This window comes from Schistocerca cancellata, chromosome 6 (assembly GCF_023864275.1).
Source record: "Schistocerca cancellata isolate TAMUIC-IGC-003103 chromosome 6, iqSchCanc2.1, whole genome shotgun sequence".
Lineage (NCBI taxonomy): Eukaryota > Metazoa > Arthropoda > Insecta > Orthoptera > Acrididae > Schistocerca > Schistocerca cancellata.
Window position 1 is genome coordinate 231,618,464 of NC_064631.1, and position 27,168 is coordinate 231,645,631.

Sequence of the window (27,168 nt, forward strand, 5' to 3'; positions counted from 1 at the left end):
AGTTTTTATCCAAGTTTACGTGCAAAAAAAAAAAAGCGCCAGAGGAAATAACTCGAATGGAACGGAAGTCGGTAAATATGATGTAAACGACAGACAAACAAATGATTACAATTTTACAACAACTGGATGATTTATTCAAGAGGAAGAGATTCACAAATTGCACAAATCAACTGTGCGTTGGCCGACCTCTGGTCATTATGCAATCAGGTATTAGGCTTGTCGTTGAGTAAAAGAGTTATTGGATAATCTACTGAGGAAAACTGTGCCAAATTCTATCAAACTCGCGCGTTAGACCGTCAGAATCCTGAGATGGTTGGAGATCCCCGCCTATAATGCTCCAAACGCTCTCAGTTGAGGAGGGTTCTGGCGACATTGTTGGTCAAGTTCGGGTTTGGCAACCACGAAGACAAACAGTAGAAACACTTGCCGCGTGCGAGCAGGCATTGTCTTGTCATCTAACCATGATGGTTTGCCATGAAGACAACAAAACAGGGCGCAAAATTTGGTCGGCGGAGCGCTGTGCTGTAACGGTGCTGCAGATGACAACCAAAGGGGTCTTACTATAAAATTAATTGGCACCCGAGACCATCGCTCCTGGTTGTCGGGTCATTTGGCTGGCGACAGTCACGGTGGTATCCCACCACTGATCGGGGAGTCTCCAGACACGTATTCGCTGGTCAAAGAAACTTATTTCTAAACGTCACTCATCAGTCAACACAGTGGTACTCCAGTCAACGAGATTCCAGGGTGAATATGCCCGACACCACTGCAAACGGCATTGTTCGTGTGCAGAGGTAATCTGCGCGAGGGGTGCCGTCAGCTCAGCCCCCTTTCTGTGGCCCTTGTGTTCACTGAAACATCAGTTACACGGCGGATGTATGAAAATGCTGAATCTGGGGCTGTGGGTGCCTCTCTGACGATTGCTCGCGACTCACTTTCTGTCGTACCTCTAAGTCTACTGCTTCGTCCTTGCCGCTGCGTCGGGCCCACTTCTGCCAATATCATTGAATAGTGCCATCGCTCATATTCAAATGTTGCGTGATTCGTCGGTAACTCTAACCGGCTAATTTGAGCCCAACAACACGTCCTGTCTCAGACGCTGCCATCTGCAAATACACTACCGGCCATTAAAATTGCTACACCAAGAAGAAATACAGATGATAAACGGGTATTCATTGGACAAATATATTATACTAGAACTGACATGTGATTACATTTTCACGCAATTTGGGTGCATGGATCCTGAGAAATCAGTGCCCAGAACAACCACCTCTGGCCCTAATAATGGCCTTGATACGCCTGGGCATTGAGTCAAACAGAGCTTGGATGGCGTGTACAGGTACAGCTGCCCATGCAGTTCAACACGATACCACAGTTCATCAAGAGTAGTGACTTGCGTATTGTGACGAGCCAGTTGCTCGGCCACCATTGACCAGACGTTTTCAATTGGTGAGAGATCTGAAGAATGTGCTGGCCAGGGCAGCAGTCGAACATTTTCTGTATCCAGAAAGGCCCCTACAGGACCTGCAACATGCGCTCGTGCATTATGCTGCTGAAATGTAGGGTTTCGCAGGGATCGAATGAAGGGTAGAGCCACGGGTCGTAACACATCTGAAATGTAACGTCCACTGTTCAAAGCGCCGTAAATGCGAACAAGAGGCGACCGAGACGTGTAACCAATGGCAGCCCATACCTTCACGCCGGGTGATACGCCAGTATGGTGATGACGAATACACGCTTCAAATGTGCGTTCGATGTCGCCAAACACGGATGCGACCATCATGATGCTGTAAACAGAACCTGGATTCATCCGAAAAAATGACGTTTTGCCATTCGTGCACCCAGGTTCGTCGTTGAGTACACCATCGCAGGCGCTCCTGTCTGTGATGCAGCGTCAAGGGTAACCGGAGCCATGGTCTCCGAGCTGATAGTCCATGCTGCTGCAACGTCGTCGAACTGTTCGTGCAAATGGTTGTTGTCTTGCAAACGCGGCTGCACGATCCGTTACAGCCTTGCGGGTAAGATGCCTGTCATCTCGACTGCTAGTGATACGAGGCCGTTGGGATCCACCGATTCCATATTCTGCTAACAGTCACTGGGACTTGACGAATGGGAGCAGCAATGTCGGGATACTATAAACCGCAATCGCGATAGGCTACAATCCGACTTTTATCAAAGTCTAAAACGTGATGGTACGCATTTCTCCTCCTTACAAGAGGCATCACAACAACGTTTCAGCAGACAACGCCGGTCTACTGGTGTTTGTGTATGAGAAATCGGTTGGAAACTTTCCTCATCGCAGCACGTTGTAGTTGTCGCCACCGGCGCCAACCTTGTGTGAATGCTCTGAAAAGCTAATCATTTGCATATCACAGCATCTCCTTTCTGTCCGTTAAATTTCGCGTCTGTAGCACATCATCTTCGTGGTCTAGCAATTTTAATGGCCAGTAGTGTATTTGTTATATGCCTGTCTGCTAGGCAACTGAATACTTGGAATGAAATTCGTTATATCTTTACGCCTTGATTTCAAAATGGCCCCTGTTCATTATCCTTGCCAGCTCAACGGTGAAGCTGCGCTGCAGCATCAGATATTCCCCCATCAATCACCAAAGTTTAAAATTTTGCATTTTCCGTCTATGTAATTCAGACCAGCTTCCATAACTCCTTAGTGATCACGTCGGTTTCTTTTAGAGTGTAGGTTCAGGTATAAAAAAATACCTTCACTAATTTATTGACCAGAGGATGGCCCAAGTCGTCACTAGAAGTACACCCAATATATACAACCTGGACCACTATCTTTTACTGGATTTAGTTCAATTTCGCATCAGAAATATCTGCAGGTTTTACATTCGGCTGAAGTGCAGATGAAAAGTGGCCCTCATCATCTAACCACAGTCTTTGTTCGGTGTACGATATGAAAACCTACGATATCTAATACCAGCAGCCTTGTGGTTGATTAATTCTGGCCTAACACTCTCCAAATAATTCTAACAAACTGTTCTTTGTAACCGTTATTTGGCACTGCTACGTATAGTTAGTATTAAATACCGATACCTCCTATGGAGTCTTTTAATAATTACTGTTTTGAAGAAATTGGTGACATTAAATTTTCTGAATAATCCTTTGTCACTATCCCACGCGATTTGCTTACGCTAGACCCACTTGTCCTGATGGTAACATGAAGATTCATCCAAATCTATTGACGGAAAGCCTAATCACGTACTGCCCAGGACTGTTCAGTTTCTGATGCTTAAAGACCCGCTGACAGTAAAGATGAAGATCCCTCTTAGTGCGTTTGGAAGAAGCAGACTACACATTGGTATAGAGTCTAAACATCTTTCTTCCACATTCATTAACAATGACACATAACTAATCCACGGGTGATGACATGTGCGAAAACTTCCAAACCATCATTTAAATAAGACATGGTTGCAAAATATTAACATGAGATATCATCATCATCATCATCATCATCATCATCATCATTTAAGACTGATTATGCCTTTCAACGTTCAGTCTGGAGCATAGCCCCCCTTATACAGTTCCTCCATGATCCCCTATTCAGTGCTAACATTGGTGCCTCTTCTGATGTTAAACCTATTACTTCAAAATCATTCTTAACCGAATCCAGGTACCTTCTCCTCGGTCTGCCCCGACTCCTCCTACCCTCTACTGCTGAATCCATGAGTCTCTTGGGTAACCTTGCTTCTCCCATGCATGTAACATGACCCCACCATCTAAGCCTGTTCGCCCTGACTGCTACATCTATAGAGTTCATTCCCAGTTTTTCTTTGATTTCCTCATTGTGGACACCCTCCTGCCATTGTTCCCATCTACTAGTACCTGCAATCATCCTAGCTACTTTCATATCCGTAACCTCAACCTTGTTGATAAGGTAACCTGAATCCACCCAGCTTTCGCTCCCATACAACAAAGTTGGTCGAAAGATTGAACGGTGCACAGATAACTTAGTCTTGGTACTGACTTCCTTCTTGCAGAAGAGAGTAGATCGTAGCTGAGCGCTCACTGCAGTAGCTTTGCTACACCTCGCTTCCAGTTCTTTCACTATGTTGCCATCCTGTAAGAATATGCATCCTAAGTACTTGAAACCGTCCACCTGTTCTAACTTTGTTCCTCCTATTTGGCACTCAATCCGTTTATATTTCTTTCCCACTGACATTACTTTCGTTTTGGAGATGCTAATCTTCATACCATAGTCCTTACATTTCTGATCTAGCTCTGAAATATTACTTTGCAAACTTTCAATCGAATCTGCCATCACAACTAAGTCATCCGCATATGCAAGACTGCTTATTTTGTGTTCACATATCTTAATATCACCAAGCCACTCTATTGTTTTCAACATATGGTCCATAAATAATATGAACAACAGTGGAGACAGATTGCAGCCTTGTCTTACCCCTGAAACTACTCTGAACCATGAACTCAGTTTACCGTCAACTCTAACTGCTGCCTGACTATCCATGTAAAGACCTTTAATTGCTTGCAAAAGTTTGCCTCCTATTCCATAATCTTGTAGAACAGACAATAACTTCCTCCTAGGAACCCGGTCATATGCCTTTTCTATATCTATAAAGCATAGATACAATTCCCTGTTCCACTCATAGCACTTCTCCATTATTTGCTGTGAGCTAAAGATCTGGTCCCGACAACCTCTAAGAGGCCTAAACCCACACTGATTTTCATCCAATTGGTCCTCAACTAATACTCGCACTTTCCTATCAACAATACCTGAGAAGATTTTACCCACAACGCTGATTAAAGAGATACCTCTGTAGTTGTTACCATCTTTTCTGTTTCCATGTTTAAAGATTGGTGTGATTACTGCTTTTGTCCAGTCTGATGGAACCTGTCCCGACTCCCAGGCCATTTCAATTATCCTGTGTAGCCATTTAAGACCTGACATTCCACTGTATTTGATGAGTTCCGACTTAATTTCATCCACCCCAGCCGCTTTATTGCACTGCAATCTACTGACCATTTTTTCCACTTCCTCAAATGTGATCCTATTTCCATCATCATTCTTATCCCATTCTACCTCTAAATCTGAAAAAATTACTGATCTCATTTTCACCTACATTGAGCAACTCTACAAAATACTCCCTCCATCTGCCAAAGGCATCCACAGGATTCACCAGCAGTTTTCCTGGCCTGTCCAAAATACTTGTCATTTCCTTCTTACCTCCCTTTCGAAGACTGCTAATTACACTCCAGAATGGTTTTCCAGCAGCTTGACCCATAGTCTCCAACCTGTTTCCAAAGTCTTCCCACGATTTCTTCTTTGATGCTGCAATTATCTGTTTGGCTTTGTTTCTTTCTTCAACATAACTTTCTCTGTCTACCTGGGTTCTGGTATGTAGCCATTTTTGATACGCCTTCTTTTTCCTTTTACAGGCTGCCTTGACTGTATCATTCCACCAAGCTGTTTGCTTCATCCTACTTTTACACACTACTGTTCCAAGACACTCTTTAGCCACTTCTAGTACTGTGTCCCCGTACCTTGTCCATTCCTTTTCCAATGATTGTAATTGACTGCATTCAACTAACTGGTACCTTTCTGAGATCGCTGTTATGTACTTGTGCCTGATTTCCTTATCCTGAAGTTTCTCCACTCTTATCCTCCTACATATGGACCTGATCTCCTGCACTTTCGGCCTTACAATCCCAATTTCACTGCAGATTAAATAATGATCAGTGTCATCAAAGAATCCCCTGAATACACGTGTGTCCCTCACAGCCTTCCTGAATTCCTGATCTGTTATTATATAGTCAATGACAGATCTGGTTCCCCTGCCTTCCCAAGTATACCGGTGAATGTTCTTATGTTTAAAAAAGGAGTTTGTGATTACTAAGCCCATACTGGCACAGAAATCCAAGAGTTCTTTCCCGTTCCTGTTGGCCTCCATATCCTCTCCAAATTTACCCATAACCTTTTCATACCCTTCTGTTCGATTTCCAATCCTGGCGTTAAAATCACCCATGAGCAGAACACTGTCCCTGTCCTTTACTCTAACAACTACATCACTAAGTGCCTCATAAAAACTATTCACCTTACCTTGATCTGTCCCTTCACAATGCGAATATACTGACACAATCCTAATTTTCTTGCTAGACACTGTCAAATCTATCCACATCAGTCGTTCATTTACATACCTTATTGCAACTACGCTGGGTTCCATTTCTTTCCTGATGTAAAGCCCTACACCCCATTGTGCTATTCCTGCTTTGACTCCTGACAGGTAAACCTTGTATTCTCCCTCTTCTTTCTCACCCCTTACCCGAATGTCACTAACAGCTAAAACGTCCAGCCCCATCTTACTTGCAGCCTCTGCCAGCTCTACCTTCTTCCCAGAGTAGCCACCATTGATATTAATAGCTCCCCATCTCATTACCATTTGTTTGCCAAGTCGTATCTTAGGAGTCCCTGGTTTGTCAGTTAGAGGTGGGACTCCGTCACCTCCAAAGGTCCGAGGCATTTTGCTCTGATTGTTGCCAGCATCATATTTAAAGTACCAGGGAAGCAGGTTGCTAGCCTTACTTGCCCCGAGTCCCATTGGGTTTTACCCCTAACGGCTGAGCGACTAACCGGTGGATTTGGTAGTCTTTGCCGTATGAGCACAAAGGTGACCACGACTCAGAATACGTCCGAGATGCCCAGCCTTATTCCAAAGTAACTGGTATCCCGACTGTCGGGACCACTTACTTGGCCACTCATACGTTGCCCGTGGTTCATGAACTAGGACATGACTACAGGAACCCACACCATGAACCACAACATGAGATATGTACAGAAGAATGTAAAAGTAGAAGCCGACCTCGCTGAAGATGAGTTTGGCTTCCCGAGAAATACAGGAACACGTGAGACAATACTGATCGTACGCCTTATCCTAGAAGATTGGTTGAAAAAAAACTCGGTTAAAAGATTTGTAGCGATTGAACCGCTTTCTCTGAAATTTTGAAGATAGTAATGACAAAGTAAAGGAGCAAATGTTTTCTTAAAACTTGAACAGAAACCAGATGTATATGAGAGTCGAAGGACATGAAATGGAAGCAGTGATTGAGAAACGAGTGAGGCTCATTTTTAGCCTATTCGCGATGTTATTCCATCTCTTTATTGAGCAAGCTGGGAAGAATGTCAAGCAGATATTTTGAGAGTAGCAGAACGGATAGATAGCAGCTTCAAAAGGGATTATAAGATGAAATTAAAACAGTGATAATGGAATGAAGTCGAATGAAATCAGGTGATGATAATGGAATCATCGCGAAAAAGACACTGAAAGTACATAGGTCTTGCAAAACAGCTGTTGATGGCAGAAATAGGAAGGCTATTGAATGCAGACTGGTAACACAAGAAAAACATTTCTGGAAAAGAGGAATTTATTAATGTGTAATGTCAATACAAGTGTTCGGAAATATTTTCTGAATGTATCGCTATGGAGCATAGCCTTGTATGGAAGTGAAACGTGGGCAACAAGCAATTAAGATAAGATGTTACGTAAGAATGCTGAAGATGAATGATGGAACAATAAATGAAAAGCTACTGAATGAAATTGGGGTTAAAAGAAATATTCGCCTATTTTAACGCCGAAAGAAAGGATACGTTGACGTAATAAATCCATACTCATCCACGAATAGTCAGTTTGGTAATGGAAGGAAGTTGTGGAGGATAAATATTGAAGAATATAGTACGTCCGTATATAGGATGCAGGTTCGAGTGGATGTGGTAGTGGTAGTTACGCAGAGAAGAACAGACTTGCATAGGTTAGACTACTTTGGAGAGATGAATCGAACCAATCTTCGGACTGAACAGTCCAACAACATATAAGTAATAGGAATTTGAGGTACTGTGAAGTTCATGCGAGCTCTTGTTCATCAGAAGAGTTGTGTTTCAAAGCAGCGAATATGAACATAGCCCTTGGGTATGCATTTTAGAGCACACTTTTACTGGACATTCTTATCTTGTTTTGGTCCACACTATCACTTCCCAAACTATGGAAAGCAAAGAGCTTGCAGTAGGAGACATTTGTTTCACAGTATCGAAGATGAAGAATTGCTAGTAGCTCCTAAGATAAACATTTTAGAGCTCATGTTTACGGTTTCATGTCCTTCGACTCTAATATCCCTCTGGTTTCTGTACAAGTATTAAGAAGACTTTCGCACCTTTACTTTGTCATCACTACCCTCAAAATGTCGGAGAATATAGTTCTACATCCAAAAACCATTTAAACATAGATTTTTTCAACCTATGTTCTAGGATAAGGCGTAGGATCTGTATTGCCTCGAGTGTTTCTTTATTTCACCGGAACCCAAACTAATCTTACCTTAGGTCGGTTTCAGGAGTGATGGTCAGTATATTGTCAACGTAGCTAATGGTAATAATGGTAGCACAAGGTAAATAGTGAAATACTTGTATGATATTAGTGATTGTTCATTATAAATATTTCTATGGGTTACATAAAATCACATGACATGTTGTCAGATAACGTGACAATAAAACTTTACATGCAGCGGCGAGAAATAACTCTCCTTACAACTGTTTTTGTAATTTTTGGCATTCTTATTATTTGTTGTAGATGTCAGTATCACAAAATACCTGTGTTTTACTAGACTCTAATCTGTGTGAATTCCTATGGGACCAAACTGCTGAGGTCATCGGTCCCTAGACTTACACACTACTAACTTATGCTAAGAACAACACACACACAGCCATGCCCAAGGGAGGACTCGAAACTCCGGCGGGAGAGACCGCGCAATCAGTGGCATGGCGCCTATAACCGCGCGGCCACTCCGCGCGGCTACTGGACCCTTGTTTGACAAAACGGAACGAAGAGTGGACTCTGCCCTCATACTCCTAGTTGCATCGTTTCTTAGTAGCTGCTTACTACTGTCTATTTCCTCAGTATAAATGTTTTCAGGAGACACTGGGATATGACAGATATCACTAGTACATACTACATGGAGTACATTTCCTACTTGTTTCTTAGCGAACATTCCATTCTTCTTCTATATTATCTATTTGAGTACTAACCCACTGAGGCAACTCTTCTTTTAGTGTTTCCTGTTTTGTGCTAAATCATTTTTATTGCCTGTACAGAAGTGTTTTGCTTGTATACTTGTATACATCTGTAATAGTTTGCTGTATCGCTCCTTTGACTCTAGCTCTAATCTTTCTGTGATCTGATCAATCTTCTCTCTTAAAAATTAATCCACCTCTTTTTTGTGTTTCGTAGAAAGAGCCTCTACTTTGGTCACTACTTGCTGAAGTGTTTATTTTAAAGTATTTGTTCTAATTATAGAGTGTTAAAGTTCTTAGTTAAATCTTTTACCCAGTCAGGGAGAACCTTAATAGCTTTTTGCAGCCCTGAAATATTAGTTGTTATGCTACCTAAGTCGGTCCGTAACATTTTTAAAAAATGGTTCAAATGGCTCTGAGCATTATGGGACTTCTGAGGTCATCAGTTCCCTAGAACTTAGAACTACTTAAACCTAACTAACCTAAGGACACGTCCATGCCCGAGGCAGGATTCGAAGCTGCGACTGTAGCGGTCACGTGGTTCCAGACTGTAGAGCCTAGAACCGCTCGCCCACCCCGGCCGGCGTAACATTTTAGTTACGTAACGGGCAATCTGGGTTTTCACTTAATCAGCTAGGTTTTGATCTGTTCACCAATTTGTCCAACCTGAGTAGTCCAATTGTCATTAGTTATCTCTCTTGACTCTGACTCATTGCTCGTTTTGTTTTAGATCTGTTCACTAATTTGTGACTGGTCAAACAGTCTTGTTGCTTCATAGTAGTAAAACCGTTAGCCATACTCTATTACCTCTAATTTATAATACCTGCTGCAGTTTCTAATTTTTATAAATCTGCATAACACGATCGGGTGTAGTAACCGTAGCGGTCGCGTGGAATATCTCCGACCACAGTAGATGACATTTTCTGACTTGCCAAAGCAGAAAAGTGATCTACATTTTCACTAGCGAATCCGCCCCCGGGTAGTTGATCTGATAAAATTTCTGCATTTAACGAATCCATCATAGTAAGCTGACTTTTGATCATAATCATATTAATGTAAACGAGGACGAATTACACATCACTAGTGCCAACTGTGCACGATTAATTGTGTATATCCGCCATCTTGGGCCTGTCTTACGAAACGTAGAATAATTACATAATAATTACAAATTTCGTGTGTAACAAATAGTCTACTAAAAAGAACGCAATTACACGGAAGTGTTTTCCACTGTATGGAATGGTGCTACAACTACCAGTGTGTAGAATGACGATACGAAAACAGTCTTGGTGGCGATGTTGAAATTATCTTTTATTTATTCATCAATGAAGCGCGTCTTTTTGGAATTCAGGGCATCTTGGGACTGGTCGATAAATATAAGCAAGCTACGGATATCGATGATGAAACATCAGCAAAAATAAATTGAATTCGTCATGTACAAGAAAAATAGTCGAGGTAAATATGTGCTTCCGCCAGGCTTTTAATACAAGACGGGAAAATATATTTGCCTTGACTGTTTTTCTCCTATGCTTTTTCTGTTTCCTTTGTGTAATGGTACCATTTACAAACCTTTTTAGACGTTCCTTGTGTAATTCGCAGAACAAACGCATTTGCAGCCAGACACAAAAAGCGCCGTGTGCCGATATACGTTAGAGTTCGGCCGAAGTGGCCCGTTCCTCCAGCCGTGATTAGTTCGGCCCGTGGCGCGCGCAGAGAATAGTGCAATTAAAACGCGTCCGGCCGCTGCGCGGAGTAGGCGTAATGCCGGCGGCTGATTGCGCTGTTAGCGCGCCGCCGCCAATTCCGGGCCTAATCTGGCGGACCCTGGCGCCTTGCGACCTCCAACAGGTGAGGCTGCTGCCCTGGCCGCTCTCCCATAACCCTCCCCCACCCCCCACCCTCCTTTCCCACACCTATTCCTCCGCTTAATTCTGCAGGAGGCGGGCCACCGGACGCAGCACTTCTGCCTGCGACTGTCCGTCCTCTGGTCTGATAGCGCGGTCGCCGCCCCCTCGCAGCAGTTGGGCTGGGTCTCGAGAATCAGAGTGCTTGGGTGCACGAAAGAGGGGGAACCATCGTTGATTCCCCGTTCGTGTGAAGTACGAAACAGTGAGCCGTAAACGGCGTCTCGACAGATGTAGTAGTAACTTCGGGAGTGCCCCAGGAAAGTGCTTCGGGATCCTTCCGTGCTCGTATTGCATCTACATCTACATAAATACTTCAAACCCACCTTACGGTGTGTGGCAGAAGGTACTCTGTCCCAATTGCAAAGAGAGAGAAACGACTGTCTACTGGGCCGGCCGCGGTGGTCTAGCGGTTCTAGGCGCGCAGTCCGGAACCGCGCGACTGTTACGGTCGCAGGTTCGAATCCTGCCTCGGGCATGGATGTGTGTGATGTCCTTAGGTTAGTTAGGTTTAAGTAGTTCTAAGTTCTAGGGGACTGATGACCACAGATGTTAAGTCCCATAGTGCTCAGAGCCATTTGAACCACAACGACTGTCTACACACATTCATATGAGCTCTAATTTCTCATACCTGCGTGGTCCTTGAGCGAAATATATGTCAGTGGCAGTAGAATAGTTCGGTAGTCAGCTTGAAATGCCAGTTCTCTAAATTTTGTCAATAGTGATTCTCGAAAATAACGTCGCCTTTCCTTCAGGGATTCCCATTTGAGTTCCGGAAGTAATAACTGCTTGATGCTAGGACCTAGCTATAACAAATCTAACAGCCCGCTTTTACATTTCTTCCTTGTCTTCCTTTAAGCTGACCTGGTGCGGATTCCAAACACTCGAGCATACTCAACAATAGATATGTGTTGTGTTCTACACGCAGTCTCATTTGCAAATCAGCCACACTTTCCCAAAATTCTCCCAATAAACCGTAGTTGACTACTCGCTTTGCCTACCACAATCATCACATACTCGTTCCAATTCATTCCACTTTGCAACATCACGCCCACATATTTAAACGATATGACTCTGTCAAACAAGACGCTCCAAATTCTGTATTCGAACAGTGCGTGCTCGTTTTTCCTACTTAGCTGTATTAACTTATATTTTTCTACACTTGGAGCTAGCTGTATTTCATTACAGCAACTAGAAATTTTGTCTAAGTCATACTGTACCCTTCTACAGTCACTCAACGATGACATCTTCCCGTACGGTGCAACATCATCAGCAAACAACCGCAGATTGATGCCCGACCTGTCTGCCAGATAATTTAAGTATAGAGAAAATCATAGTGATGCTATCACACTTAACTGGGACACTCCTGACGAGGCCTTTGTCTCTGGTGAACACTCGCAGACGACGTCAACATACTGCGCTCTATAACATAATAAGTCTGCGTGCCACTCCCTTATCTGTTCGATATTCTCGTACCTTTCACCGCCCGCAGTGTCACACCATGTCAAATGCTACTCGAAAATCTAGAAATATGGTATCTGCTTTTGGCGGTTCATCCATAGTTCGCAGTGTAACATCTGAGTAAAGAGAAAACTGAGTTTCGAACGAGTGAAGCTTTCTAAAACCGTGCTGATTCATGAAAAAAGCTTTCCGGTCTCAAGAAAATTTCACTAAAGTCGATATAATCGTCTTGAGAGATTCTGCGACTGTTCAGGTAATGAAGATAATTCATAGTTTGTCTTCCCTGTTAACTGCACAGTTTTAATTAGATTACATGTTTCGATCACTCTGGATCATCTCCAGATATAAGTAGTTGCGTCAGCAACCCGTCTTGTTTACTTCAGTACATTGATATGTTGTTATGAGTAAACAAGATGGGTTGCTGACATAACTACTTAATATGAAGATGATGTAGAGTGATCGAAACATGTACTCTAATGACAAACGTGCAACTGAGATGGAACAATAAATAATAATTCTCTTAAGAAAATTTATTATATTTGAACTCAGAATATTTTCAAAAATTCTGCAGGAAACCGATGCTGAGGACATTGGTCTGTAATTTTGAAGGTCCGTTCTTTTACCCTTCTTGTATACAGAAGTCATCTGCGCTTTTTTCCAGTTGCTCGGTACTTTGTGTAGGCCAAGAGATTCGCTATAAATGCAAGGTACGAAGGGGGGGAGGAGCGAGGGGGGGGGGGAGAACCTTAAAGTAACCTTCGTAAAACTGACCTGGGATACAGTCCGGATCGGGTGACTGATTTCTTTTCACCTGTTTCAGTTGTCTCACCGCCAAGTAATGTCACTATGTCGTCCACACGGGAGTATGTGCTATGATCTAACGACGGTATGTTTGTACGATTCTCCTTCGTGAACGATCTGTTAAACGCGAGTTTTAAAACTTCGGATTTCCTTTTGCTATCTGTTACTGCCACACCAGACAGGTCAACAAGTGACTGTATGGGAGCCTTATACCCGCTTAGCGATTTAACGTAGGATCAGAACTTTCGTGGGTTTCCGGTCAGATCTTTCGCTAGGGTATGACAGTGGTAGCTGTTTCATAATTCGCGTGAAGATCTTTTTTACAGTAGCATGAGTCTCTGTTAACCTTTGCCGGGGTCATTTGCGCGTTCCTTTGCTTCTTCAACATTTTCCGAATTATTAGAGCTCGTTCACGGTATAAGGCATAAACGATATAAGTGACCACTTTGAGGGGGTGGAGGGGTGGGAGAGGAGGGGGGGGTGAAGGGGAACAGGGTGAAACTGACGCCAGAGGCGCTCCTAGTTTCAACACTTGCACACAAGGCGTATCACAATGGGCAGGAAAGAGCTCATTTCAACAAATAAACTGTATTGAAGAAGGACAGTGCGCAAATTATTGAATAGGATTATGGTGTAATTATACAGGACAAGGAACTGAAATTGAATCTGTTGATGAGATAAGATTATGCGAAATAGATTCTGCTGAAGTAACATCTGCGTCATCATCAGTTAAGAAACGAAAAGTGCCAGGAAGAGGTGGTATTAATGCAGAATTGCTAAAATATGGAAAAATGATAGTTGGATGATGCAGCGTATTCCAAAAAATTGGACGACTGCTAGATTGATATCAGTTTTTTTTTAAAAAAAGGCGGTAGAACCCTATGCAGTAGCTACAGAGGAATAAGTTTACTGAGTCACCAGAAAATATGTACAGTGACGGGAAGAAGGTGGTAATCCCAAGAAGAAGCTGTGTGAGATAAAAAAACTGTGCGACATAAACAAAAGTTGGTAGGCGTGTTTCTACATTTGGAAGATGATTTCGCCCCTTCATGTAAGTGTGGTACTAGTAGCTCCACTATGAGGCTGTACATCAGGTCTGCTTTACATACATGCTGTAACGGTCGTGAGCGTTAGCTACCTTTGGTATTGGACGTAGTGAGTTGGTGTTCGTCAAGAATGCCTTTAAAGCGACCCAAGACGCCATTATCAACACCTCACTGTGTTTGAACGATGTGATGTAACGAGGCCAAGAGAACAGGATGTTCCTTTCGCGATGCGGCACAAAGACTTGGTAGGAAAGTAATCACTGTACACGATTGCTGTCAGCGGTGGTCACGGGAGTAAACGGTTGCAAGAAGACCGGGCTCTGGACGCCCACGTGACACTTTCGTGAGGGACGACCGTCGTCTTTGGCGTATGGCTGTCCACATCGTACCGTATCTGCAGCAGCTTTTTGAGCAGCAGTTGTCACAACAGTGACACAGCGAACTGCTGCAAATCGGTTTATTCAAGGACAGCTCCGAGCAAGACTCCCTGTAGCGTTCTTTCTTCTGATCCGAAACCACGGCCATTTCCGACTTCGTATGTCCATCTCTCTAGCGATGGTCGCGGGACTCAGCTGTTCGATTGATGATGTCAAATTAAACACCTTTCAGCCGTCAATTTTCAACCTTGATAATAAATATCTACTTGCTACAGTCGGCGGGTGATGTTTGAAGTGGTCACTGTAGCAAGTAGGTACCAGTATTGCTGGCGCTGCTCCCATCACAAGTGAGGCAGATTATTCCTATACGTCGTCCAGAGGCCTGAAATGGCGTAATAAAGCGCCGAAAGTGGTTGTCTAAAAATTGAGGTTGAAAACTGACAGCTCACAGGTCTTTAATTTGACATAATTTACGACTTTAGTGGTGTCAAGTGAGAGCTCATTGGAGGGCTGGGTGGAGGCCTGATGTGTTTACTGACTAAAGCTAGTTCTATTTCGGAACAGTGATGGCCATGTGATGGTTAGGAGGATGTCAGCTGAGGACCTGCACCCGACCTGTCTGCGAACAACACACAATGGACCTTCACTTGGGAGTTATGATCTGGTGTTCGATTCTGTACAACAGCAGGAGCTCTTTAGCGGTTACCCCACACACCCTGACTGCAAATTTGTTCATCAGTCTGGTTATTCGACCTGTTCTGCTGCTATTCATCAACAGCACTCAAGGGGGTGTTCTCCAACAGGATACTGCTAGCTCACAACGCTATTGTAACCCAATACGCTCTACAGGATGTCGACGTGTCCTTTGGCCTGCTCGATCACCGGATTTGTCTCCAATTAACCTCTTATTGGTTATCATCGGACGACAACTCCAGCGTCATCCCCAGCCAGCATTAACCGTCCCTGTATTGACGGAACTGGCTTGGAACTCCATCCGCACAACGCAATGCAACAGATTTGAAAGCTTGACCTGCTGCATTGAACATTCTGGTGTTTACAGCGCTTATTAATGTACGAGCATTTCACGATTACAATGACTTAACTCGCTTTTGCATTAACCTGTGGTCTCACGATGTTAATCACTTAAGTATGATACCTAGATAAATGTATTCGTGAAATTTCATTATTCTACATTAAATAATTTTCGGTGTTGCTTATTTCCCGTCAGGGTATGCTGTGGTTTTAGACATAAAACTTAAAAACATAATCCATACAGTACGGCAAGAGTAACAAATGGGTTTTAATAAAGAATACAACATAATAGATGCACTTTTTACGTAACAGTAAATAGCACAGAAATACAGATAATATAACAAAGTGACACACTCAATTTATTGATTTTAAAAACCTTTTGAGACTGTCAAGAGACAGAACTCTGGAAGTTAATGACGAACGTCGAAGACCCGAAACATTTACCAAATGCGGTGAAATGTTTCTATCGGAAGACGACTACCACTCTAGATATCAATGGAAAAATAATTAACATGATACCAACTAGCTAAGTAGTGCAACAATGTTGCTGCATCTTCCCAAATTAGTTCAACATTTACATACATGAAATAGTACATACACAGAAAACAAAATTTCCAAAACGTATTTATCTGCACAGGAAAATCGTTTTAAATGACTGACTATTTTTTTGAGGATGTAGTGACCCTTTCATATGAGGAGAAGGAAAATCAAAAACGAAAACAACAATATAGAATTTTGGAATGGAGATATCAACAGAAAAATCTAAGACTGTCGCCTTTGCGATGAAAATACATATTCAGATCAAAACTGTGATAAATCAGGGAATTTCACAACAAGTAAACCATTTCAGTTACCTATTTGACATGACAAATGCACAGAGCAAGGACATAGCAATTAAGCTTAGTAAATTCAGCAAGTTATGTTAAATAATTGACAAAAGTCTTAAAAACAAAACTAAGAAGCACACTCAAATTCTATAGAAATTTTGAAATTCCCACACTGCTGCACAGATGCGAGGCCTGGGTGATTGGCAAAAAGCAAGAAAGCCGTACTCAGGCACAATAAATGAAATTCCTGAGATGAGTTAAAAGTTACACAATAGAAGACTGACTAAGGAATCATTATAACAGAGAAGAACTACTTCTTCTAGACACAAGGATAAAATTGCAGACTTTAGAAGAAAATTGAATGAATACCTAGAAAGAACAGAGTGTGAAAGACTCCCTAAAAAAGGCTAGAAATTAGAAAAGCCGAGGAAGAAGAGATAGAAGATGGTTATGGCGATGATGGGTACTGTAAGAGGCAATTTTGGAATTTTTGATTCTAAGAAAAACTCTCCATAATTCACAAAATCACTCAACTTTCCTCAAAATTTCGTGATTTATGTCTTTTTCTACAGAAAATACAACCCAGATTCTTCCAACTCTTTCACCTCATTCGCCTCAATCCTTAGAATAATAAATAAGTAAACAAGCAGGGAAATGCAAATTTAGGTATAACATATATTTTACTTTTTTCTTCTCTCTCTCTCTCTCTCTCTCTCTCTCTCTCTCTCTCTCTATATATATATATATATATATATATATATATATATATATATATATATATATAATATTTTAAATTCTTTAATCGTTTACATGTTTTTTTATTTTCTGTTGTTGTGGTCTTCTGTCCAGACACTGGTTGGATGCAGCTCTCCATGCTACTCTATCCCACACAAGTTGCTTCATCTTCGAGTAACTACTGCACCATACATGCTTCTGAATCTGCTTAGTGTCTTCATCTCTTGGTCTCCCTCTACAATTTTACTGTCCACACTTCCCTTCCTCGATGCCTCACAACGTGTCCAACCAACTGATCATTTGTTTTAGTCAAATTGTACCACAAATTCCTCTTCTCCCCAATACTACTCAGTACCTCCTCATTAGTTACATGATCTGCCCATCTAATCTTCAGCATTCTTCTGTAGCATCACATTTCAAAAGCTTCTATTCTTTTTTGGTCTGAACTATTTATCGTCCATCTTTTGCTTCCATGCATGGCTACACACCATACAAATACTTTCAGAAAATACTTTCTGACACTTAAATCTATACTTGACGTTAACAAATCTCTCTTCTTCAGGAACGCTTTCCTTGCCAGAGCCAGTCTACATTTTATATTCTATCTATTTCGACCATCATTAGTTATTTTGCTCCCCAGTTAGCAAAACTTACCTGCTACTTTAAGTGTCTCAGTTACTAATCTAATTCCTTAAGTGTCATCTGATTTAATTTGACTACATTCAATTATCTTCATTTTACTTTTGTTGATGTTGATCTCATATCCTCCTTTCAAGACACTGTCCATTCCATTCAACAACTCTTCCATGTTGTTTGCTGTCTTAGCCAAAATTACAATGTCAATGGCAAACCTCAAAGTTTTTATTTTTTCTCCCTGGATTTTAAATTCTACTCCAAATTTTCCTTTTGTTTCCTTTACTGCTTGCTCAGTATACAGATTGAATAACAACAGGGATAGGTTCATCCATGTCTCACTCCCTTCCCAACTGCTGCCTCCCTTTCATGCCCCTAGGCTCTTATACCTGCCATCTGGTTTCTGTATAAATTGTAAATATCGTTTCGCCCCCTGTTGTTTGCCCCCACCACCTTCATAATTTGAAAGAGAGTTGTCCTGGCAACATTGTCAAAAACTTTCTCTAAGTCTGCAAATGCGAGAAACGTAGGTTTGCCTTTCCTTAATCTGTCTTCTAAGATAAGTCATACGAACAGTACTGCCTCCCGTGTTCCAGCGTTTCTATGAAATCCAAACTGATCTTCCCCTAAGTCGTCTTCCACCAGTTTTTTCTATTTGTCTGTAGAGAACTCGTGTTGGTATTTTGCAGCCATAACTTATAAAACTGGTAGTTCGGTAATTTTCACATCTGTCGACACCTGCTTTCTTTGGGATCGGAATTGTTATATTTTTCTTGAAGTCTAAGGGTATTTCATTTTGCTCACCAGATTGTAGAGTTTTGTCATGACTAGCTCTCCCAAGGCTATCAGTAGTTCTATTGGAATGTCATCTACTGCCAGGGCCTATTCTTGACATAGGTCTTTCAGTGCTCTGTCAAATTCTTCATGCAGTATCGTATCTCCCATATCATCTTCATCTACATCCTCTTTCATTTCGATAATATTGCCCTCAAGTACATCGCCCTTGTATAGACCCTCTACATACTCCTTCCATCTTTCTGCTTTCCCTTCTTTGCTTAGAACTGGTTTTGTATCTGCGTTCTCGATATTCATAGAGGCGGTTCTCTTTTTCCGAAAAGTCTCTTTAATTTTCTTGTAGGCAGTATCTATCTTACCCCTAATTATATATGCCTCTACATCTTCACATCTGTTCTCTAGAAATCCTTGCTTAGCCATTTTGCACTTCCTGTCGCTCTTATTTCTGAGGAGTTTGTATTCCTTTTCTCCAGCTCCATTTACTACATTTTTATATTTTTTCTTCATCAATTAAATTCAGTATCTCTTCTCTTACCTAAAGATTTCAACTAGCCCTCATCTTTTTACCTGCTTGATCCTCTGCTGCCTTCACTATTTCTACAAGCCCTCGTCTTGTTACCTATTTGATCCCCTGTTGGCTTCACTTTTTCATCTCTCAAAGCTACTGATTCTTCTTCTACTTTATTTCTTACCCTTGTATTTTCCAATCGTTCCCTAATGCTTTCGGTGAAACTTTCTACATCCTCCGGCTCTTTCAGTTTATCCAGTGACATCTCCTTAAATTCCTACCTTTTTGCGGTTTCTTCAGCTTTAGTCTACAGTTGATAACCAATAAATTGTGGTCAGAGTCCACATCTGCCTCTGCAAATTTCCCTTCATTATCTGAATAATTTCTTTTATCTCATCATACAATTCTTCAATCTCTTCATCATCTGTGGAGCTAGTTGTCGTATGTACTACTGTGGTAGGATTGGGCTTTGGGTCTATCTTGTCTACAATAATGCTTTCACTATGCCGTTCATAGTATCTTATCCACGCTCCTATTTCTTTTTTTATTCATTATTAAACCGACGCCAGCATTACCATTATTTGATTTTGTATTTAAAATCCTGTATTCACCTGACCAGAAACTTTGTTACTTCTGCCACCGAACTTCACTAACTGCCACTAGATCTATCTTTAATCTATCCATTTCCTTTTTAATTTTTCTAACCTACCTGCTCGATTAAGGGATATGACATTCCATGCTCTGACCTGTAGAACGACAGTTTTCTTTCACCTGATAATGACGTTCTCCTGAGTAGTCCCCATCTGGAGACCCAAATGGAGCACTATTTTACCTCTGGATTATTTTTCCTAAGAGGACACCATTGTTTAACCATATAGTAAACTTGCATGTTCTCAGGAAAAATTACAGCTGTAGGTTCACCTTGCTTTCAGCTGTTCGCAGTATCAGCACAGCAAGGTCGTTTTGGTTAATGGTAAAAGGCCAGATCAGTCAATCACCCAGACTGATGATCCTACAACTACTGAAAAGGCTGCTGCCCATCTTCAGGAACCACACATTTGTCTGGCCTCTCAACAGATACACCTCCATTGTGGTTGCACCTATGGTATGTCTATCAATATTGCTGAAGCACGCAAGCCTCACTACCAACAGCACAATCCATGGTTCTTGGGGGTTTATTTTATTTACTTAATGTTATTTATTTTATTTGTCTTTAGTTTTACTTTTTTATACTTCCATGGGAGGGGATACTCTTCAACCCTGAGATGTTATATATATTTTCTCTTAGAATAAATTATGGTAAATTTACATTAAACACTGCAATGCATAAAAATCATTACTATTATTTTTAAGTTTCTACATTTCATTGTATCCTAGCATAATATTTACTTTCCAGAAGTTGCAAATCCCAATTACTTATTAATTTCAATTACTTGTCTTGTAAAGGAATCTTATAGTCATTACTAAGCTCCATACATATTTTCTACCAGTATGTGGTATTGAAATAACACAGCAAGTAGTGTTATACAAAACATTTTCCTACCTATCTTATACAAATCTGAACTACTTGCATTATTGAGCATCTTGAATAGCAGCTCCATTTGTATAGTAACAATTTTCATTAATAAAATTTAATTTTTGTGTATTATAAATGGGCAACACAGAAAATAATGGAGACAAACCTGTAGGGCTTTATACTGTTGAAGAGATGGCAGAAATGTTATGTAATAAACATGAATTATATTATTAACTTTTTAAAGATGATGAAGAAGAAATCCATGAGTTTGATTCTTGTAATGGAGAAGACAACAGCAGCTGTTGATAATATGACCACAGAAGCAACCTTCTGACTTTGTAATGTTCATTTGGCAATGTATCTATTTCATTTTCCAAAAAATTTCTTTTATCATTATGAGGACTCATTACTGTTTTATTTGCCATGTCTGAATAAACTTCTTGTTCAAAATTTGTATTTAATTCTTAATTCTCCACTGATGAATATAGTTAAACAAATAACATTGAGAATCTTCTACACTTATTTTTAACAACACATACTTTGGCCCCTTTTAATTTTTCGTCCTCCTTGTCACCAGATTTATAAGCATAATTTTTTTTCTCTCAAATCACAAAATTCCTTTATTATTTTTATATTACATTCATTATTCACTTCTCATAAAACTTTATTGTTTACTCGTGGAATATTGTACACATTATTTGTTGGATAGTCACTAGAAACATATTTACAAATCACTGATTTTATGTCTTCATAGAATCTTCAGTCTTTACACTGTAGATATAACTATTCACATCTCCATAGAAGGGCTCAATATTTTTATTGTACTCTCTATAGTGCAAAATCGTAATCAGTTCATTAGATAAATGAACTATTTTGATATCAATTTAAATTGGCTTATCAAATGTAATTCTAGTTTTATTCATGTGAATTGCAACAAGTTTTTCATTAAATATTATTCTTCCTTCCAAGTTTGGATTTGCCCCCAGTTTTACACATTTATCTTCTGAAACTAATTTTTTATCCAATGGATTTCTAAGATTTTCCATTGTTTTCCAAATGCTGAATTATTCGTCAGTTTATAGGAATAATCTTTTCATTTCATCCTTATCTCTGCATTTAAATATATATTTTTTCTGTAAACCAGTTGAAATTTTAAACTACCTGTGTTTTTGTTATCTCCATTCACAGAAGCAAGTAGTGTTAAATATTTTTATAATGAAATTAATTGGAGCTTTCTTACTTTTTATTGTTTTTGGCAAGTCAGCATATCGAAAGCCTCTTAATGGAACCTATCTCCTAATTCCTATTTGCAAGCCAATAATACTGTTTAATGACCAGTCTGATCCTTGTGCTTAAGCACATATTTGATGAAATTTTTGATGAAATTCTTCTTTTATTGTATTTATATTTTCGAATCAAATGGCTAATGGCTCTGAGCACTATGCGACTTAACTTCTAAGGTCATCAGTCGCCTAGAACTTAGGACTAATTAAACCTAACTAACCTAAGGACATCACACACATCCATGCCCGAGGCAGGATTCGAACCTGCGACCTTAGCAGTCGCTCGGTTCCAGACTGTAGCGCCTGGAACCGCACGGCCACTCCGGCCGGCTTTCTAATCAAATCTCTTTCATTTGTGCTTGTATACAAACAGAAAGTCATGTGAAATACGTTTCAACACGTTTTTTGAAATTGTCTTGAGCAGCTAGTTCGGCAGTCCACATGCAATGGAGATATCTCAGGCCTTGTAGCTACAAACAGACTCGACCTTATCGACAATATCAGTATAGAAACGGAGATTAGCGATCATGTCATTACAGCAACTATGATAACGAAAGGTATTAAATCAGTCAAGAAAGCTAGAAGAGCTTTTCCGCTAGATAGAGTAGATAAGGTGTTAACATCTCACTTAGACAGTGAAATGGCATCACTTAGTTCCAGTAAGATGGATTTAGAGGAATTGTCGGCAAACACGAGAAAATTCTGGTCGCATTTTAAATTAAAGTGGGTCTATAGTTTCAATTTGGTCCCTTCTTGACCAATCTGGAGTGGCAGTTGAAGATAGCAAAATGAAAGCCAATGTATTAAATTTCACATTCGAGAAATCGATCACACAGGAGATTTGTACAGATATACTCCCATTTGCCAAATCGTAGAGACTCTCATATAGACAACATAGAAATAAACATACATGGCGTAGAAAAGGAATTAAAGATCTGAAAACAAATAAATCGCCAGATCCAGATGGTATCCCAGTTAGATTTTGCTCGAAGACTTCTTAAATAATACAGTATAACCGAGTAAGTTGTCTTCGACGGCGAGTGTTCATCAGCGGCAAGGGAATTGACAGAAGTGCCCCAGGGTAGTGTGAAAGGACCGCTGTTATTCTCTATACAGGGTGTTACAAAAAGGTATGGCCAAACTTTCAGGAAACATTCCTCACACACAATGAAAGAAAATATGTTATGTGTACATGTGTCCGGAAACACTTACTTTCCATGTTAGAGCTCATTTTATTACTTCTTTTCAAATCACATTAATCGTGGAATGGAAACACACAGCAACAGAACGTACCAGCGTGACTTCACTTTGTTACAGGAAATGTTCAAAATGTCCTCCGTTAGCGAGCATACAAGCATCCACCCTCCATCGCATGGAATCCCTGATGCGCTGATGCAGACCTGGAGAATGGCGTATTGTATCACAGCTGTCCACAATACGAGCACGAGGAGTCTCTACATTTGGTACCGGGGTTGCGTAGATAAGAGCTTTCAAATGCCCCCATAAATGAAAGTCAAGAGGTTGTCAAAAGTTACAATTTGATCACGTTGGAATGACGCCTCATCCATAGAGAGAACATTTGCACTGAAATGAGGATTGACACATTGTTGGACGAACCATTCGCAGAAGTGTACCCGTGGAGGCCAATCAGCTGCTGATAGTGCTTGCACACGCTGTACATGGTACGAAAACAACTGGTTCTCCCGTAGCACTCTCCATACAGTGACGTGGTCAACGTTACCTTGTACATCAGCAACTTCTCTGACGCTGACATTAGGGTTATCGTCAACTGCACGAAGAATTGCCTCGTCCATTGCAGGTGTTCTCGTCGTTCTAGGTCTTCCCCAGTCGAGAGTCATAGACTGGAATTTTCCGTGCTCCCTAAGACGCCGATCAATTGCTTCGAACGTCTTCCAGTCGGGACACCTTCGTTCTGGAAATCTGCCTCGATACAAACGTACCGCGCCACGGCTATTGCCGCGTGCTAATCCATACATCAAATGGGCATCTGCCCAACTCCGCATCTGTAAACAATGTACTGACTGCAAAACCACGTTCGTGATGAACACTAACCTGTTGATGCTAAGCACTGATGTGTTGTAGAGCAATGAGTCGCATGTCAACACAAGCACCAAAGTCAACATTACCTTCCTTCAATTGCACCAACTGCCGGTGAACCGAGCAAGTACAGTACATACTGACGAAACTAAAATGAGCTCTAAAGTGGAAATTAAGCGTTTCCGGACACATGTCCACTTAACATCTTTTCTTTATTTGTGTGTGAGGAATGTTTCCATAAAGTTTGGTCGTACCTTTTTGTAACACCCTGAACGTTTCTAGGCTGCAGCAAACGCGTACACAACAATGAACCTCTCGTTGCCAATGCACTGTCGAACTGTACGCCGGTGGGCTCAGTTCAGCCGATCAACAGCGTGTATTTCGACGTATCTGTGCGAGTGTTTTGAAGAAAATTACTAATTTTGTAGACGGTTTAAATGGAGTGGGAGTAACTGCACTCCGTCTTCAGGCCACGAGTGGCCTACCGGGACCATCCGACCGCCGTGTCATCCTCAATGGAGGATGCGGATAGGAGGGGCATGGAGTCAGCACACCGCTCTCCCGGTCGTTATGATGGTATTCTTGACCGGAGCCGCTACTATTCGGTCGAGTAGCTCCTCAATTGGCATCACGAGGCTGAGTGCACCCCGAAAAATGGCAACAGCGCATGACGGCAGGATGGTCACCCATTCAAGTGCCGGCCACGCCCAACAGTGCTTAACTTCGGTGATCTCACGGGAACCGGTGTACCCACTGCGGCAAGGCCGTTGCCGGGAGTAACTGAAGTAGTAGGAATTCAGCAAGAAGCCGTCGTAGTAGTTGTAAACGAGCAGAACGGAACCGAGGCCGACGGCCCCTCCTGGAGAAGCAAGAGGCGTTCTGATCAGTGGAAGGGAAATGCTTCCAAAGCAGAAGGGTAAGAACATGAAAAGTATTATCAAAACAATGTTATGTAACAAAAACTGTGTTGGCACTAATTGTTATGCCACAACCTCAACAAATTCGTGGTACTATCTGTGCTCTCCTCTATAGAGTGGCGTAGTCCGACCAATGTGATGGACAATTCCTACACAACTGAAACTGGTAGCTCCCTGGGAATAACGTAAGAGTGTAGTGCAGAGCAAAAATAAGAAACTTTGTATTAAATGCAACAGACCTCACAGGGAACACTATGCACTAGGCTTAAATTTTTCAGAATTTCAGTTTCCGAGGAATTATCCACTGGGGAAGAGTTTAAGCAACCACTGGGGAGCGCGGGTTTGCAGTAAAAAATAAAATTTCTACCAATCGTGTGGTTTAATCACGCCTTTTTATAAATGCTACTGATATTTTTAACTTATCTCATTGTGCTTATTATTCTTTTTATTTTATATTCGTGTTCAGACTTCTGTCCACTTTTTAAGACCCGTGTGGTACTTCCCCACTGTTTACTGTTTCTATGTAGTTAAACATGGGATTTTGTTTCAGACACAAACCCATGGCCTTCCCGAAGATGCCTGATTGCAAACATCCCTCGGGAAACTAAGATGTAATGAACTTATCATGCAAGATGTTAGAAAAATTCACCACACGTTTTACCAAAAAGTATCCGAGAGTGGCAGAGCAACTACATAGCTCAACATGTCTCTACCATCTTCCACTAAAAGAAGGTACGGCGAGGACGAGGAAAGGAAACGAACTACTACCACTCATTTTTCTTCACCGAAGAAAGAGGGACGAGGTGATCGACAAAGTTGCTATTTGCAATGCGGCTTCTTTCTCAGTTTTACATGTTACAAAATATTAGGATTACCAAATTGTGACACAAAATTTTAGACCATGATGCAGTTCCCACAGAGACGCGAGGAGGCGAAAGAAGAACCAAGTTGTGTGTAGCGAGAGAGGAGTGTGTGAAAAAGCATATTATGAACTCACTAGTCGTGAGGAATCAACACCCACAGAGTCTATTTAAATATTAAACCGAGTATAAAGAAGATGTGGACCGAGTATTGTGAAGAGAACCCTAAAAACTTTGTCAAATACAATTACTACATGGGCACTTTTTGCAAAGATGTCAGTATTGGCTTTAGTGCCCAATATGTTGTAAATTCTCGACATTTTCATCGCTGGAAAACCGTATTGACGCGGAAAAACGAAGCGCCGAAAATGAGAACCTGAAAACTCAGTTCAGAGTCCACAAAATGAGAGCTGACGTGTTATGCACAAAGCTAAAAGAAAATAACGACGATGAAATAACACTCACCTACGACTGTGAAGAGAACCTTAAACCTACCAAAGGTGCGAGACCCAGCGGCCAATTGTTCCTGTCAAATGTACCTTTACAACTTTACAGACTGCCAGGGCCCCTCGGAGTCACTCCAGAACAAAAGGTTCAAATGGCTCTGAGCACTATGGGACTTAACTGCCATGGTCATCAGTCCCCTAGAGCTTAGAACTACTTAAACCTAACCAACCTAAGGACATCACACACATCCATGCCCGAGGCAGGATTCGAACCTGCGACCGTAGCGGTCGCACGGTTCCAGACTGTAGCGCCTAGAACCGCTCGGCCACACCTGCCGGCTCACTTCAGGACACCGACATGCTGTTTACGCACATTTGGTTGGAACAAGAATACGCCTAACGATCAAACCAAATGGCGCCGATGGTTATCCACAGACTAAGTAACGTAAACTTCGAAGGAGTCAAAAAGCATCGGCTGTTTTCCAACGGATGTACGGGTCAGAATAAAGACAGGACGATGCTATGTCACTGGTTTCTTCTCGAAGCTCCGTACAGTTTATAAGAAACGGAACTGTGGTCCCCAATAGTGGACCACTTATTAATCTCACCTGAAAGGGTTCTTGGTAACATCGAAAGACCGTTGTAACATCGAAAAACCACTGTATACATTCAGCACATTTAGAAATTTACAACGGTAATACGTCTAGGACAAAATGAATAACCCGTTCAAGATTGGAAAGAATACGTGGAAGGATCAGTGAATGTTACTGGTAACTAGCATTTCCAGATTTAAAAAGCCAAAAAAAGTTGTGTTCACGAAAAGATCAGAAGATCTGTCAGAGTCCTGGAGAGCCCTTCTATAATTTTGAAGCTGTAGAGGAGATGGGCACCGTGAAGAGAGGAAAAATTTCAGCAAACCAAATGACCCGACGCCAATC